This window comes from Mauremys mutica, chromosome 11 (genome assembly GCF_020497125.1).
Source record: "Mauremys mutica isolate MM-2020 ecotype Southern chromosome 11, ASM2049712v1, whole genome shotgun sequence".
Lineage (NCBI taxonomy): Eukaryota > Metazoa > Chordata > Testudines > Geoemydidae > Mauremys > Mauremys mutica.
In genome coordinates this window covers 42,189,523-42,203,833 of record NC_059082.1, presented here as the reverse complement: position 1 = coordinate 42,203,833, position 14,311 = coordinate 42,189,523, and the positions used below count along the sequence as shown (strand labels likewise).

Sequence of the window (14,311 nt, the reverse complement as noted above, 5' to 3'; positions counted from 1 at the left end):
AACAGTTATTTTATGCATTTATTAATAACATGCTTTTTCACTTTAGCATGTTTTAGCGGTGCTATAAAATCATGAATTTTATTTTATAAAACACCTTAGTGATCCCAAAACAATTTCTTTGAATTAACAGCCTTCACTACTGAAAGATTTAAAAATGGAGTTTACTGCACCTAGTGCATTGGTATTGTTGCTTTCATAAGTGTTTACAGTTAACTTTATTGGGGTTTTTTGATACAAATCTAATTTGTACTAAGATTTTGACAAGTGTTTGATTAGAAGCTTTGCTCCTCCTTTCCCATCTGTCAGAAAAAATAATGTATACTAGAAAATGTGTACCTGTAGTCGGTTGCCAGATGAGAATTTTTGTAAAGAAAAAAGTTAAGTGAGCTGGACAAGTAGTTCTTCAAGTGATTGCACATGTCCCCATTCCACTTCAGGTGTGTGCATGACTATAGTTGGAAATTGGTCCCTAAGGTCTGGTCTGCACTACAGAGTTAGGTTGACACAAGGCAGCATATATTGACCTAACTATGGAAGTGTCTACACTTAAATTTCACTCCCGTTGATGTAACTGCCTGTGACATTACTTAAAGTACAATCTGGACAGCTGGACAACTGTGACCCCTTGGCTTGGGGTACTTCTTACACTGCTTTGCAGTGAGAGCAACCACTACTGGTCTGCACACACAGCCTCCAGCATGTAAATCACTCCCAGCTATATTGTATGAGTGCTATAGCCACCCACCCATGAATTACAATGCAGGCAACACCAGCAATTCCCGGTCCCAGACTTCCCCCCAGAAATGTCTGTCTTGTACTGCCAAGCACCCTCCTGGACAACACAAGCTCATATAAACTCTGTCATTTCATTAATAGAAAATATGTACAAATCTTGTTACCCCAAATGAAGTTTCCCAAACACTTCAATCCAAACACACATTGGTTTAGATAAAACAATAAAACAAGTTTATTAACTATGGAAAGATAGATTTTAAGTGGTTACAAGTAACGAGACATAAAAGTCAGAACTGGTTACAAAGAAATAAAAGGTAAAACGCAACTAATATCTAACTTAACGAGCTAAATGCATTCTAGCAAAGGTTTCTCTCACCACATGCTTATAGCAATCTGGATGCCTTTCTGCCAGGACCCTTTCTGAAGTTCAGTGTTGATTTCCTTATCCTTCAGGTGTTGCTGATGCCATGAGTAGAGATGGAGGGAGAGAGTAATCTGGGGAATCAGTTCCCCTTACTTATAGTTCTCTTTTTTTGAAAACCATCTCCAGCTGAGGTTCAGGAGACAGAACATCTGTGTGGCCAAGAATCTCCAGCTGTTTCGTTGCCAAAATGTAAATTTCTCGCTCACACTTTTTCCTGCCAAAGAATGGCCACTTAACAGGTGATAGTCCATTTGATTTTGTTGATACCTGACTGAGGCATCAGTTTGCTTTTTGTCTTTGAGGAACTGGTTTGTGTGTACTTTTCTAAACTTGGAGCATGTCTTAGTAAAGTCATACAGTAGAATCTTAATTTACAATTTACAATTAATACAATGTTGCCACACACATCTTACCAGGACAATAATGATCAGCAAATTAGGAGTTTTCAAATGATACCTCAGAAGGCAAAGTTTGTACAAAATCCATTATAATTTTGTAAAAAGGGTGAAAATGGGGATACAGACTGTCACACTTCCCCACTACAATGACTTTATAACTCCATCTCCACAAGTGGTGTAGAGTCCAGGTCAATGTAGTTAGGTCAATGCAGTGTCAGTGTAGACACTGCGTTGCTTACATCAACTCTTGCTGGCTTTCAGGAGTGATCCAACTATGCCCCACACTAACAGTACAATTGATACAAGTGCTCCTGGTGAGGATGCAAACTGCTGACACAAGGAGCACAAAGTGTAGACACGCGCAAGCGAATTAATTACTGTGGTGTCTGTATGCCAACGTAAGTTAGGTCGACTTAATTTTGTAGTGTACACATGGCTTAAGTGATACACATTGGAGCTTGAGCGCCCTTACCAGTCTTGTGCTTCTGCACAGTGCTGTCAAGGATGGAGTCAGCTTGGATCCCCTTAGTTCCTTCTTACTCCTGTGATCAGTAGTCAGAGTCTAGGTAGGTCTAGATAGGTTATATCCCCATGTCGTGGATCCCCTTCCTCCCTGGGACTTGAATCTTATGCTGGTAGTGTTCATTTTTTTGAGCTACCTCCCTTACTGCACCTGTTTATGCAAGTAACATTTCTGGTAGCTATTATATCCATGAAAAGGGTGGAGAAGGAACAGGCATTTATAGCTGACTGTCCTGACATGATTTTTTCTAAGGGCAATCCTTAACATCCACATCCTATATTTCTGTCTAAGTAGTTCTGGAATTCCACCTCAAGAAAGAATATTAGTAAGTATATGGCTTTCTTAAGCCCCATTCTCATAATGATAAGGAGAGACTCTCCATAACTTGGATGTTTGTTTGAAGGGCTTTGGCCTTTCACTTGAACAGAAGTAGGCCATTTAGATCATCATCCCAGCTGTGCATTTCAGTTGTCAACAGGATGAAAGGCCTTCCAGTCTCGATGTAGAGCATTTGTCCTGGATTTTATCCTGCACACATCTATGCTATGACATTGCCAAGAAACGCCGTCTGACTAGTTATAGCGCACGCTACAAGATGTCAAGTAGCTTCTGCATATTTTTTGGCCCACATGTCTACAACAGACATTTGTAGAGCTGCAACTTGGTCATTGGTGCATTCCTTTTCAACTCATCATGCTATGTTTCAGCATTCTAGAGATGATGTGAAGTTTGGACATTTCGTTCTACAGTCACTGTTCAGGTGGACTTAGAACCCAACTCCTGTTTGAACTGCTTGTGGGTCACCTGAAGTGGAATGGATGTTTGCAGCCACTTGAAGAAAAAAAGGTTACTAATCTGTTCTGTAACTTTTCTTTGAGGTGTTTTGCACATGTGCATTCCATGGCTCACCCCTCCTCCCTTATATATCAGAGCCTGTCCTGTAAAAAGAAACTGAGGAGGGTCCAAGGTGGCTCCACCATTTATACCATTGTGTAGCAACACGAATGTGCTGCTGTGACAGGTATCGCTCTAGGGAAAAATCTCCAATTCTGGTGCACAGTGCATGCACACACTTGAAGTGGAATGGACATGTGCAACACATCTTGAAGAATTACTACTATAGGGCATATTAGTAACCATTTTTTCCCCACAGAAATCATAGAATCATAGAATTCAAGATCAGAAGGGACCATTATGATCATCTAGTCTGACCTCCTGCAAGATGCAGGCCACATTAGCCGATCTACCCACTCTTTTAGCAAGCGACCCCTGCCCCATGCTTCGGAGGAAGGCGAAAAACCTCCAGGGACACTGCCAATCTGCCCTGGAGGAAAATTCCTTCCCGACCCCAAATATGGCGGGCAAGACTCTCCAGCCATACCCTCTGAAAAAGGTTAAGAATATCATATCATTGACCCAATTTGACCCAATTAAGTACCAGTTTGGCACTTAATTGACCTATTGACTAAGCCCGTTATCCTATTATACCATCTCCTCCATAAACTTATCTAGCTTAATCTTAAAGTCATGGAGGTCCTTCGTCGCTACTCCGACAGTTTGCTATGAAGAATGCTACTTCTGGGTGGAGAAAACTGCCTTCAGATCCTTGAAAGAGTACTTCAAAATTTACTTCTGTTTGCTTTTGTGAACTGTTTTGAATGTGTATCCAGATCGCTGTTGTATCTGTCATAGGGTTTTGTACTGCCTCCAATCACAGTGCAAGATTGGCAATAATGAAGTGACTAGTGGATTTCATGGTGTCTTTGTCTCTCCTCCTTTTTCAGATTATAGTAAGCTCTGCTTGGAGTAAGTTTTTTTTCCTTAAGAGGGAAAAAATGTGGGCTGATTATGTTGTGAATTCAGTTCTAGTTTTTTCAGGTTAGGGAGATTTTGTAGTGTTTCCCAAAGGCAGTCAAATTTTAGATTTCCCCTCCCCCTCCCCCCCTTTGGAAACTTGTTCTGTAGCTGGATCTCTTCATCTGAGAATGTTTGGTCCCTGGTTGTCATGGGCTTCAGATCGGGTTTTGTGATCTGTCTCTTCCCTGAGTAGGGCAACTGTTTTGGCATTTCATAGGAGATATTTACCAATGTAGCTGGGACCTATTCTCTATTAATGACTTCAAGAATTAGGATCAAGGCAATAAGATGGTAGCAAAGGAGGACTGGGAGTCTGAGGGACTGGCGCACCAGCTTTATGTGCTCATAGCTGCCTAAATAACGGAGGAGGGGGACAGCTGCATTTTCCAATAGTTGGTGTATTTGCTTTATTTTCATATTCAGCTTCAGATTCTTAGTATTGGAGTACTCTGGTCTGTAGGTGAAAAATTCATGTATCGCTTTGGACTGGTCTTCATTTGGGAAGAAGGGGCAAAGTTTCCAACTAACTGGACTTGAAGGAAGACATCTCACTGATATGAGAATCTTTATGCAGATGCAGGCTTCACAGAAAAATGAATGAGAAAATAAATAACCAGGAGTTTTCACAAATGGTTATTTATTCTAAAGTATTTGCTGCTGCTTATGGGAAGGACTGTGGAACTGGGCTCTCAGTGAAGCCCAGTACATATTGTCACATTTACCAAGCTAACTGCACCTTTGGCTCCCTCCTGATCCTGAGTACACCTTGCTCAGCCTCAAGCTGTCATCTCCTTTGGGGTGGAATCACACAGTTCTCCCACTCTCAGATAAGGCCCTGGGCTGCCGGGCCTCTGTGTTCAACTGTGAGTAAAAGACGGTTACTCACCGTTGTAACTGTTGTTCTTCGAGATGTGTTGCTCCTATCCATTCCAGTTAGGTGTGCGCGCTGCGCGTGCACGGCTCTTCGGAAGATTTTTACCCTAGCAACTCGGGCGGGCCGGCTGGGCGCCCCCTGGAGTGGCGCCGCTATAGCGCTAGATATATACCCCAGCCGGCCCGTCCGCTCCTCAGTTCCTTCTTGCCGGCTACTCCGACAGTGGGGAAGGAGGGCGGGTCTGGAATGGATAGGAGCAACACATGTCGAAGAACAACAGTTACAACGGTGAGTAACCGTCTTTTCTTCTTCGAGTGATTGCTCCTATGCATTCCAGTTAGGTGACTCCCAAGCCTTACCTAGGCGGTGGGGTCGGAGTGAGATGTGGCAGTGTGTAAGACTGCTGAGCCGAAGGCTGCATCATCTCGAGATTGTTGCACCAATGCGTAGTGGGAAGTGAAGGTGTGGACGGAAGACCAGGTGGCCGGTCTGTAGATGTCCTGTATGGGGACATGGGCCAGGAAGGCGGCAGACGAGGCTTGCGCTCTCGTAGAGTGAGCGGTGAGGCGGCTAGCCGGCACTCGAGCAAGCTTGTAGCATGTCCGGATACATGAAGCTACCCAGGAGAAAATCCTTTGAGAGGAGACCGGCTTGCCTTTCATGTGATCAGCAACCGCTACGAACAGTTGGGGCGAACGTCGGAAGGGTTTCGTTCACTGTATGTAAAATGCGAGGGCCCTGCGGATGTCGAGGGTGTGAAGCTGTTGTTCACGACTTGAGGCGTGCGGCTTCGGGAAAAAGACCGGGAGAAAAATGTCCTGGTTCAAATGGAAGGCCGACACCACCTTAGGGAGGAAGGCCGGGTGTGGCCAAAAATGCACCTTGTCTCCATGGAAGATGGTATACGGCGGACCAGCCGTTAGGGCACGAAGCTCAGAAACTTGTCTCGCTGAAGTTATAGCGACGAGAAAAGCCATTTTCCATGATGGATAGAGCAGGGACGGGCCACATCAAGGGCTCGAAGGGGGCTCCCATGAGCCTGGCTAGAACTAGGTTCAGATCCCAGGACAGGGCCAGGCGTCGTACTGACGGGAACAAGCGATCTAGGCCCTTAAGGAAGCGGGAAACCATCAGATCGGAAAAGATGGACCGGTGACCTACAGCCGGCCGAAAGGCGGAAATGGCCGCTAGGTGTACTTTCAAAGACGAGACCGCGAGACCTTGCTCCTTGAGGGACCAGAGGTAGTCCAGGTAGGTTGAGCGAGTGGAAGGCTTCCTGCTTTCCAACAGGACTTGCTGCACCGCTGCCGAACAGTCACACTCCGCGTGGATCAACCACGCAGGTACCAAGCTGTAAGATGGAGGGACTGTAGGTCCGGGTGGCGGAGCCTGCCAAAGTCCTGCGTTATCAGGTCCGGCCATAACGGTAGGGGAATGGGATACCGTACGGAGAGCTCGAGCAGCAGAGTGTACCAGTGCTGTCTCGGCCAGGCTGGAGCGACGAGTATGAGGTGGGCCCTGTCCCTCCGAAGCTTGAGTAGCACCCAATGTACGAGTGGGAACGGAGGGAAGGCATATAGGAGGCGATCCGTCCAGGAGCAGAGGAATGCGTCCGACAGGGAGCCTCGGGAGCGACCCTGGTAAGAACAGAACTGGTGGCACTTCCTGTTCTCTTTGGAGGCAAACAGGTTTATCTGGGGAAACCCCCACCTTCGGAAAATTGTGTGCACCACATCTGGACAAAGGAACCACTCGTGGGAGAGGAACGACCTGCTGAGACGGTCGGCCAGCGTGTTCTGCACTCCTGGAAGAAAGGACGCTACCAGGTGAATGGAGTGGGTCACGCAGAAGTCCCACAGGAGCATCACTTCCGTGCAAAGCAGGGAGGAGCGGGCCCCGCCCTGCTTGTTGACATAAAACATCGCCGTCGTGTTGTCCGTGAACACCGCCACACAGTGCCCTTGAAGATGGGCGTGGAAGGTTTGACACGCGAGGCGGATAGCCCGCAGCTCCCTGACATTGATATGTAGGGAGAGCTCTCGGGGTGACCAGAGACCATGAGTGTGTAGGTCGCCGAGGTGTGCCCCCCACCCCAACTCCGAGGCATCTGTGGTCAGGGTGACGGACGGGCGAGGAGGGCGGAATGGGACTCCGGCACACATGACCTTTGGGTCCAGCCACCAGTTGAGTGAAGCGAGGGTCGGTTTCGTGACTGTGACTACCATGTCTATGGGGTCGCGGTGTGGCCGGTACATCGACACAAGCCAAGTTTGAAACGGGCGAAGGCGCAGCCTCGCGTACGTAGTCACGAACGTGCACGACGCCATGTGGCCCAGGAGGCGGAGGCAGGATCGCACCGTTGTTGTGGGAAAGGATTGTAGGTCCCGGACGAAGGAGACCATCGCCTGGTGCCGAGGTCGAGGGAGGCAGGCCCTGGCTAAATTGGAATCCAGGACCGCTCCGATAAATTCCACTCTCTGTGATGGAGCTAAAGTGGACTTCTCGGCGTTTATCAGAAGGCCTAGGCGCTGAAACAGGGCTAGGATCTCTGCCATTTGACTTGCTACCAGCTGGCGGGATGGCCCGCAGACCAGCCAGTCGTCGAGATACGGGTACACGTGCATGCGACGACGGCGGAGGGTTGCGGCAACCACTGCCATGCACGTGGTGAAGACCCTCGGCGCGGTGGAAAGGCCGAAGGGCAGCACCGCAAACTGGTAGTGCACGTTGTTGACTACGAACCGCAGGTAGCGTCGATGGGGAGGGTAAATCGCGATATGGAAGTACGCGTCCTTCATATCGAGGGCGGCAAACCAGTCTCCCGGATCCAGGGAGGGAATGATGGTCCCCAGGGTTACCATGCGAAACTTGAGCTTGAGCAGGTATCTGTTGAGCTTTCGGAGGTCTAGTATAGGTCGGAGACCTCCCTTCGCCTTGGGGATTAGGAAATATCAGGAATAAAATCCCCTGCCTCGCATGTCGTTCGGCACCTCCTCTATGGCACCCAAACTCAGCAGAGTCTCGACCTCTTGCAAGAGGAATTGCTCGTGAGAGGGGTCCCTGAAGAGGGACGGGGAGGGTGGGTGGGAGGGAGGGAGCGAAACAAATTGAAGGCGGTAACCAGACTCTACCGCGCGCAGAACCCAGTTGTCCGTTGTTATCTGGGACCATGCCGGGAGGAAGTGGGAAAGACGGTTGAAAAATAACGGGGAAGGATCCGGTGAAGAGACTGATGGGCCATCCTCGGACGTCCCATCAAAATGCCTGCTTAGGCCCTTGAGGGGCTTTGGAGGGCGCCTGGGACTGGTTACGCCGGTTGCCTGATGGTCTACGGCGGTTCAGCCTGCCTCTGCGCCCATTATCAGGCCGTGACCTGGCCTGATTAAATGGCCGGTACGGCTGCTGCCGGAAGGACCTCTGTTGGGTAGCCGGTGTGTGCATACCCAGGGTGCGGATGGCGATTCGACCATCTTTGAGGGTCTGAATCCTCGAGTCTGTTTTCTCTGAGAAGAGGCCCTTAGTGTCGAAAGGGAGATCTTGCAGAGTATACTGGACCTCGGGCGGCAAGGTGGAGGCCTGCAGCCAGGAAATTCTCCGCATGGTGACTCCCGAGGCCAGGGTTCTGGCTCCTGAGTCTGCTGAGTCCAGAGAGGCCTGGAGGGAGGACCGGGAGGCTTTCTTGCCCTCCTCAAGAAGGGCTGAGAATTCCGGTCGGGAGGCTGCTGGGATCAGCTCCGTAAATTTAGAGAGGGACACCAAAGTGTCATAGGTGTAGCGACCAGGGAGAGCCAGCTGATTTGCAATCCGTAGCTGGAGACCACCGGCCGAATAGACCTTCCGGCCCAACAGATCCATTCTCCGTGCGTCTTTGGATTTTGTCGCCGGAGCGGGTTGCCCATTTCGCTCCCGGTCATTCACGGACTGTACTACGAGGGAGTCCGGAGTTGGGTGCGTGTAAAGATACTCGTACCCGCTGGGGGGAACCGAGTATTTCCGTTCCACCCCTCGAGCGGTGGGAGGGATGGACGCTGGCGACTGCCAGATCGTAGTGGTATTCTTTTGGATAGTCCTGATAAAGGGCAGGGCCACCCGCAGCGGGGCCTCAGCTCCAAGTACCCTGGTCACCGGGTCCTCGTCTTCAGCGACCTCTTTGACCAGGAGGGCAATGGCGTGTGCCACCCGTCGAAGCAGGTCCTGGTGGGCCCGCAGGTCAATCGGTGGGGGGGTCTGATGTCGATGCCCCCGTCACCGCCTCATCCGGTGAGGAAGACGAGGATAGGCCCTGGCCCATGGCTTCTGGAGGTGGTTCGTCCATGGGGTGGGAAGCCTCCGCGTCTTCGGGATGCTCTGCCGCTACAGGAGGCGGTGGAGCCTCAACCGGCGGTGATGGAGGAGGCCTGTTGACCGTGGCTTCCGGCACCCTGTGGTCGGAGGCCCTGGGTCCCTGAGGGAAGGGGACCCCTTGAGGCTCGTGATAGGCCCAGGGGGTACAGAAGCCCCACTGCTGCGGTCCGTGGTCTTGCCCTTGGGGGTCGGCCCGGAGATCACCACCGCTGCCCGCTTGAGAGGCGACCGAAGGTTGGCGAGAAGGCCACGGGGGGGCAGAGGCGCTCAGGGACTGCGCCGTCGATGCCGCCGGTCTGTCCCTGGACGGTGCCGGGGATCAGTGCCGATCGTCGCGGTGCCGGGAGCGAGAGTGGGACCATCGACTGTGCAGGTGCCGGGAGGTCGACTGCGATCTCGACCGACGTCGGTGGGAGCGTCTTCGCGATGAGCAGTGCCGGGAGCGGTACCGGGATCCGGACCTTCTTCGGTACCAACGGTCGGGAGACCGGGACCGGGATCGTCTCCGGGAGTGCGACCGGTACCGCGATGTGGAGCGGTACCGGGACTGTGACCGGTGCCAAGATGGAGAACGGTACCGGGAACGTGACCGGTGCCGGGACCTGGATCTGCGAGAAGGCGACCGTCTCCGGGATCGGGACCAGGACCTGGAACGCCTTCTATCCCGTCTGTCAGGGGAAGGTGGCCTCATGATGGCCGGCTTGCCCACCGACTGCACAGCCCGCACCAGCGGTGCCGGGGGCCGGAGGCACAGTGCCTCTGTGAGCTCTATGAGCTCTCTCGCCATCGAGAAAGTCTCGGGCGTCGACGGGAGAGGCAGCTCGACCACGGTTTGCACTGGGGAGCAGGGCGGTACCGGACTCGACGGCTCTTGTGGCGCCGGAGTCGACGGTACTGTGCTCGGTCTGTGCACCACCACAGCCGGTGCCGGCAGTGGCTGGGTGAGCAGTCCCGGTGCAGGAGGCTTGGTGGCCATCTGTGCCGTCTTTCGCTTCCTCGCCGGAGAAAGGGACCGGTGCCGGGGCGCCGGTGCTGGCTGAACCTTTTTAAGAGTCTCAGTACCGGACCGGCTCGGGACCGCTGGTGCGCTTCGCACTGAGGAGGACTGTTGAGCCGCTGGGGTCGGCACCGTAGGGCTAAGTGCCAATTCCATTAAGAGCTGCTTTAGCCTAAAGTCTCTCTCTCTTTTAGTCCGCGGCTTAAATGACTTGCAAATCGGGCACTTATCGGCTCGATGGGACTCTCCGAGGCAGCGCAGGCAGGAGTCGTGAGGGTCACCGATCGGCATGTGCCGCTGGCAAGCCGAACAGGGCTTGAACCCCGGTGCCTTGGGCATGAGCCCGCACCATTTGGGGAAAAAGAGGGGCTAGCCCCCCTTAATTCCCCTTAAGACACTAACTAACTAACTTATTTAACTATTTTAACTAATTATAAACACTTATACAATAGAACCAGAGATACGCTAGGGATGTGGAGGTCAAAGGAGCACTCCACTGTTCCAACGGCCGTCACGGGCGGGAAGAAGGAACTGAGGAGCGGACGGGCCGGCTGGGGTATATATCTAGCGCTATAGCGGCGCCACTCCAGGGGGCGCCCAGCCGGCCCGCCGGAGTTGCTAGGGTAAAAATCTTCCAAAGAGCCGTGCATGCGCGGCACGCACACCTAACTGGAATGCATAGGAGCAATCACTCGAAGAAGAACTTGCCTGACTTATCTTCAAGTGTCTGCAGTTCTGTTCCCACTGGGAGCAATATCAGTGTTGACCAGACAAACTTCTTAAAGGAAAGTATGAGCCAAGGCATTTTAAGAGAAACCAGATCTTAAAACAATAAACCAGTCTGTATACATGCCTGCCTCTCCCTATGGCTTACCATTCTCAGGGGAAGGCCCAGCTTATTTAGAAACAGACTCCCTCCTTCCAGAATCTATGTGCTGTTCCCCTGGACAGCTTCTGAAAATTGACCCTCCCCCTTCCGCCCTCCCGACTTTTAACTTTTTAACTCTTTAATCAATTAGTTCCCATCCTGGCAAAACAGCTGTCACTTCAGGCTGAAGCCTGGAAGTATTCCACTGCCCTGTAATTGGCCTCCAGTACTTGTTGGGAAGGTTTGTTTATCTGTAGCTATTTGTTTTCCCCGTAACACCCTTATTAAGCAAGATCAATTCAATTGTACAGGAAAGTCATCTAACCCAATATGCAATAACTTCCTCACTGACCAGGTTGCGCACAGTGTTCATAAAATGATTACATCTCAATATTCTGAGAAGTTAGGGTGCCTATTTATGAAGTTAATGATCTAATATGATTATTCCCAGTTCCTATTGGACTCTGTAAACTTCACCAGACCTCTGGTGGACTTCATAAAGTTTCAGATCCTATGTATGCTTTATATTGTCTGTCACACCTTGCAGGAACAAAGCTTCACTTACGGTTCGTTTAAGCAGTGCAGGAGCAGAGTTTTAGGTGATCCTGCGAGCTTAGCTCTCCAAAAGATGGTAGAAGAGAGACTCTCTTGGAGAGGTAGCTGCTGGGATAGGTTGTCTCTAAAATTCCATTTCTGCAGAGGGTAGGTGCAATGGAAGAGCACAGCTGCAGAATGCATGAGCACCATGAACTGAAAGTCCACGAATGCAGTGCTCTTAAATCTTGCAGGAGTAGGGTTTCTGGCTCACACACAGTAACTATTTAATCTTTCAAATGTTTATTTTTTCAAATATAACCTTCACTTAGAATTTTCTGGTTTTAAAAGTTGGCTGTTTTTAAACTATTTAAATTCTAGCTTAATCACATTTTGTGTGTGGGATATAAACGTTAAAATCCACCTCCCAAGTGTGTGTGCGCATATGTGCACACTCTCTCTCTCTTTCTCTTTCTCTCTAATATAAAACCTATCAAAATACATACAGCAGAACCCAGCTGCAAACTGTGTCCATATTACCCAACTTAAAACATATACAAGGATTTGCAGAGCCCACGCAAGCACATGCTAGCCATATTTTTTAAAAATATAGAGAGATACTTTCCAACAAATTCCAGACCCCTAAATTGTGCACACTCAGTGTACAAATAATGGATCTCTGAATCTCCATTGCTGCTCTTTCTGCTTCTTTGCTCTTTCTGCTGGTAAAAAAGTGGTTTATATTACTGTATAAACAGGGAACACACAAGCCATTTTAGTGTTGCTGTGATCTAAAGGCTCTTTATTTACAGGGGTTATGGTGTGATCTCAGGATCTAGCTGCTCAGACCTACCCTCTTTGCTGTTAGTGTCTCATAAATAAACAATTTAAGGAAATTATTACTGTAGAAACTGAAGAATTTGTCATCCATTTTCATGCTGCTTCTCTTTCACGTGTTGGGATTAAGAGTAGAGTTGCCAGGAATATGGTTTTCAACAGGGCCGGCTCCAGGCACCAGCTGAGCAAGCTCGTGCTTGGGGCGGCAGATTCTACAGGGCAGCATTCCGCCCAAACCTAGGGCGGCACGCTGCCTTTTTTTGTTTGTTTGTTTGCTGCTCCGGCCGCCCTGTAGGGGGCGGCGGCGGCACGGAGGAGGGGAGTGGAGCCCTCCCGGCTGGCAGCGCGGCGGTCGGGGCCGCGTGGTGAGTGCCCCGCTGAAGTGCTGGCTGCCCCCCTTCTCTCCTTCCCTCACATTAGACCGGGCGCACACTCTGCAGCACAGGGAGTCCCCTGGTCCCGGCTGCCCTGTAGGGTTTTTTGTTTTGTTTTTGCCCTGCTTTGCCGGCTGCGCCATTGTTTCTTCTCCCCGCCCCTCCTGCTTTGCTGCTCCAGCTGCGCCGTTTTTGTGTTGTTCCCCTCTCCCGGCTTTGCCGCTCCAGCCAGCCGTGCCGTGTCCCCCCTCCCCCGGCTTTGCCGCACCAGCCGCGCCGTGTTCTACCCCCCACCCACCCCCCGCTTTGCCGCTTCGCCGCTTCAGTCGCGCCATTTCTTCCCCACTGTTTTGCTGCTCTGGTGGCCCCGCCCCTCTTTTTTTTTTTTTGCTTGTGGCGGCAAAAAAGCCAGAGCCGGCCCTGGTTTTCAACCAGAACACCCGGTCAAAAAGGGACCCTGGCAGCGGTCAGCACTGCTGACTAGGCTGTTAAAAGACTGGTTGGCGTGAGACTGGCAGGTTCCCTTCACGATTCCTGCTGCCCTTGCCCTGAGCGCCAGCTCTTCAGCTCCCATTGGCCGGGAGCTGTGGGGGCAGTGCCTGCAAGCAGGGTCAGTGCACAAAGCCTCCTGGCTGTCCCTCCCCCTAGGAGCTGGAGGGACATGTTGGCCGCTTCCTGAGAGCTGCCTGAGGTAAGGACCACCTGGAGCCTGCATCCCTCACCCCCTCCCGGACCCCAACCCCCTGTCCCAGCCCTGAGCCGCCTCCTGTACCCAAACTCCCTCCTGGAGCCCGCACCTCCCCCACACCCCATCTCACTGCCCCAGCCCTGAGCCCTCACCCTCACTCCAAACCTTTTGGTCCCAGCCCGGAGCCTGCACCCCCAGCTGGAGTCTTCACCTCCTCCCGCACCCCAACCCCCTACCCTAGCCTGAAGCCCCCTTCCACACTCTGAACTCCTCATTTCTGGCCCCACCCTGGAGCCTGCACCGCCAGCCGGAGCCCTTACCCCCCCCACCCTCACTCCACCCCCCTGTTCCAGCCCGGATCCCTCCCCCACACATCCTAAACCCCTCATTTCTGGCTGCACCCCCAGCCAGAGCCCTTACCCTCTCTTGTACCCCAACCTCCTGCCCCAGTCTAGGAAAATGAGCGAGCGAGTGAGGGTGGGGGAGAACGAAGGGGGAATGGGGCCGGGCCTCAGAAAAGAGGTGAGGCGGGGCCTCAGGGCAAGGAAGGGTGTTCAGTTTTCTGCAGTTAGAAAGTTGGCAACCCTAAAAGTACAGGGGAGAGGGCATGGTGCTCCGTTCAATCTCACCTCACTGGATTTGCTGGTCTCTTAAACTGTTTCATGTGAGACACTGTGAATTTTACAGAATCACCAGCAGCAGTTTTTGGCAGGAGTGTGTATTCCATGTTTTGGCAGCCCTGTGGCTGTGAATGCACTTTTCTAACTGCCTTCAGATCTCTCTCCCATTGTGTGGTTACTCCAGAATTTCTTCTGGCCACCAATCCAATTCACAATCACAAAAACAAACCGTGCTAAA

The 14,311-nt window shown here is 51.4% G+C and overlaps 1 protein-coding gene across 2 annotated transcripts in view; it reads left to right on the top strand.

Annotated features, from left to right (window-relative positions):
- MYO9A (myosin IXA) overlaps positions 1–14,311 on the top strand; it is a 480,816-nt gene that overhangs the window by 116,513 nt on the left and 349,992 nt on the right. The window lies entirely within an intron of this gene.